The sequence below is a fragment of the Pseudophryne corroboree genome, chromosome 5 (assembly GCF_028390025.1).
Source record: "Pseudophryne corroboree isolate aPseCor3 chromosome 5, aPseCor3.hap2, whole genome shotgun sequence".
In the NCBI taxonomy this organism is placed as follows: Eukaryota; Metazoa; Chordata; class Amphibia; order Anura; family Myobatrachidae; genus Pseudophryne; species Pseudophryne corroboree.
In genome coordinates, this window is record NC_086448.1 from 59145456 (window position 1) to 59149658 (window position 4203).

The following is a 4203-nucleotide window of genomic DNA, read 5'->3' on the forward strand; positions in this document are numbered from 1 at the left end:
GGAGATGGATGGATACTAGTATACAATTATGGACGGACTGCCGAGTGCCGACACAGAGGTAGCTACAGCCGTGGACTACCGTACTGTACTGTGTCTGCTGCTAATATAGACTGGTTGATAATGAGATGTAGTATGTATAAAGAAGAAAGAAAAAAAAAACCACGGGTAGGTGGTATACAATTATGGATGGACTGCCGAGTGCCGACACAGAGGTAGCTACAGCCGTGGACTACCGCACTGTACTGTGTCTGCTGCTAATATAGACTGGATGATAATGAGATGTAGTATGTATAAAGAAGAAAGAAAAAAAAACCACGGGTAGGTGGTATACAATTATGGATGGACTGCCGAGTGCCGACACAGAGGTAGCTACAGCCGTGGACTACCGTACTGTACTGTGTCTGCTGCTAATATAGACTGGATGATAATGAGATGTAGTATGTATAAAGAAGAAAGAAAAAAAAAACCACGGGTAGGTGGTATACAATTATGGATGGACTGCCGAGTGCCGACACAGAGGTAGCTACAGCCGTGAACTACCGTACTGTGTCTGCTGCTATTATAGACTGGTTGATAATGAGATGTAGTATGTATAAAGAAGAAAGAAAAAAAAAACACGGGTAGGTGGTATACAATTATGGATGGACTGCCGAGTGCCGACACAGAGGTAGCTACAGCCGTGGACTACCGTACTGTACTGTGTCTGCTGCTAATATAGACTGGTTGATAATGAGATGTAGTATGTATAAAGAAGAAAGAAAAAAAAAACCACGGGTAGGTGGTATACAATTATGGATGGACTGCCGAGTGCCGACACAGAGATAGCTACAGCCGTGGACTACCGTACTGTACTGTGTCTGCTGCTAATATAGACTGGATGATAATGAGATGTAGTATGTATAAAGAAGAAAGAAAAAAAAAACCACGGGTAGGTGGTATACAATTATGGATGGACTGCCGAGTGCCGACACAGAGGTAGCTACAGCCGTGGACTACCGTACTGTACTGTGTCTGCTGCTAATATAGACTGGATGATAATGAGATGTAGTATGTATAAAGAAGAAAGAAAAAAAAAACCACGGGTAGGTGGTATACAATTATGGATGGACTGCCGAGTGCCGACACAGAGGTAGCTACAGCCGTGGACTACCGTACTGTACTGTGTCTTCTGCTAATATAGACTGGATGATAATGAGATGTAGTATGTATAAAGAAGAAAGAAAAAAAAAACCACGGGTAGGTGGTATACAATTATGGATGGACTGCCGAGTGCCGACACAGAGGTAGCTACAGCCGTGAACTACCGTACTGTGTCTGCTGCTAGTATAGACTGGATGATAAATAATGATATAAAAAATATATATATATCACTACTGCAGCCGGACAGGTATATATTATATAATGACGGACCTGCTGGACACTGTCAGCAGAATGAGTTTTTTAATTTTTATAGAATAAAAAAACACCACACAAGTCACACGACGAGTGTACTTTTTCAGGCAGACATTCAATCACAATATACTATACTGGTGGTCAGTGTGGTCAGGTCACTGGTCACAGTGGTCAGTGGTCAGTCACACTGGCAGTGGCACTCTGGCAGCAAAAGTGTGCACTGTTTAATATGTACTCCTGGCTCCTGCTATAACCTATAACTGCTCCCCAGTCTCCCCCACAATTAAGCTGTGTGAGCACAGTCAGATATTATACATAGATGATGCAGCACACTGGGCTGAGCACAGATATGGTATGTGAGTGTGACTGAGTCACTGTGTATCGTTTTTTTCAGGCAGAGAACAAGAACAGAACGGATTATTAAATAATAATAAATTATAAAACTGCACTGGTGGTCAGGTCACTGGTCATCAGTCACTAGTATAACTCCTCCTAAGCTCCAGTAAGTAAATGAAGTGTCTCACTCTCACTCTCCTATCTATTTTAATTTCTAAACGGAGAGGACGCCAGCCACGTCCTCTCCCTATCAATCTCAATGCACGTGTGAAAATGGCCGCGACGCGCGGCTCCTTATATAGAATCCGAGTCTCGCGATAGAATCCGAGCCTCGCGAGAATCCGACAGCGTGATGATGACGTTCGGGCGCGCTCGGGTTAACCGAGCAAGGCGGGAAGATCCGAGTCGCTCGGACCCGTGTAAAAAAACATGAAGTTCGGGCGGGTTCGGATTCAGAGAAACCGAACCCGCTCATCTGTAGTATAAAGCAGCAATAAATGTAAAAGAGTTTGACTTACCCAGTATTGTAAAATAATATACAGATATTAGGAGCCACCATAGGCTGAGGGCTTTAATATAGGCTGTGGTACTAATAGTACTATGCATAAGGGGGGCACACTAATTCTTACTATACATAGTGTTTCAGGATCGGTATGCATTCCTGGGATGAAATCAGTCCAAAACTGGCATTACAATGGACACGATCCTGACAGGGTCAGATTAACAATGGGGCGGATGGAGATCCAGCTCCAGGCCTCCACATAAAAATAGGCCCATCATAATGGCAGCATGATCATTAGCCACCTGCTGGTCACATCACATGGTCAGCCATAAATCATAACATTTAAGATTGCATTTTTTTATATTTTTACATATTTATGGAAGACATTGGAGCTGATAGTGTAGGTTTGTACACACTCACATGGCTCTGGCCACACCCACATAGCACTAATCACACCTCCATTTCTCATAATAGGCCCTTGAATATTTTCAGCTCCAGGCCCAAGTGGCCCTTAATCCTCCCCTGGATCCTGACAGGGGTGAGGTAAGTATTCTAATTCCCCTCCCTACCCCCATAACCCAATCCCTCCTCCCCGCAGCCTAACCCTAACCTCCCCCCTTAGAGCCGAACCCTAACCCCCCCGGGTGGCACCTAAACCTAACCCCACCACCCCCTCGCCGCCAAATCCTATCCCTCCCATCTATACTTACCTTCAGGGTTCTGACTGATGGTATTCCAGAACCGGAATGCTGACCTGGTCAGGATTCCGGGTTCGGTGTTCTGATGGGTGCCGGGATTCTGACAGCCGGGATCTTGAACGTTTACCAAGGTTTCACTTCGTATCAAATGTTGTTTTAATTAGATGATCTTATCTAGGTGCATGTGGCTTTTGTCTTCACTGATAGCGATATTATACCATAGGACACTGTCACATTAAATTATGTGACGCACATGGGGGTAAATTTACTAACATGGGAGTTCTATTTAAGATGGTATGTTGCCCATAGCAACCAATCAGATTCTGCTTCTCATTTATCTAGCACCTTCTATCTAGAACATAATACCTGGAATCTGATTGGTTGCTATGGGCAACATCCCATCTTAAATAGAACTCCCATCTTAGTAAATTTACCCCCAGGCGTCACTACTCTCCAAGTATCAGTTATCACCATATTATGCAGAATACTTATCATTCACATCAGATCCTGCCCCACTGCTGCTTACAATCTGAATTTCTCAGACAATAAGTGGATAAAGTAGCTGCGCTATGTGTTTTAAGCAGCTCTATCAATAAGAGAACTTGATATAAATTAACACGGAGTGCTAAGTGTATATGTGAAAAATGTGTGTGCAATGCTGACATAAAAATAAATAATTGTTTACAGCTCTTTTAGGATTTATTGGTACCGGATATCCCCCATACTGGGCCCGCAGTTGTAATCCCGGTCAGGTGCCGTTGCTCTTTATATAAGGAAGGAGGTGCCTGGCTAGCTCTCCCTAAGCCTACTTGATCCTCTGGCACTGATCACTCTGTCCTGTTTGAGGTATTTCCTCAGCCGTCGCAGTCTGTCTGTCCGGAATCGGCGGAGATGTCACTTCCAGTATGACGCGGTTCCAGTTTCCCAGCAACCAACGCGTTTCATGCTATTGCACTTTATCAAGGATACATGCTTGGTGGCTGGGTGCATACAGTATTTAAGGGAATTTGTTTCAAAAACTTTATTGTTCTTTGTTAAAAATGTAAGTAAAAAGAACGGATCTTCTTGTGAAAAAGCACCAAGCACATGTTTATGTGCTTTTTGTGGGTTCAGGATTGCAATTTTGGATGAATGTGTATAATATATATATATATATATATATATATATATATACAGTGGGGCAAAAAAGTATTTGGACAGCCACCAACTGTGCAAGTTGACCCACTTAAAAAGATGAGAGAGGTCTGTAATTTCCATCTTAGGTACACTTCGACT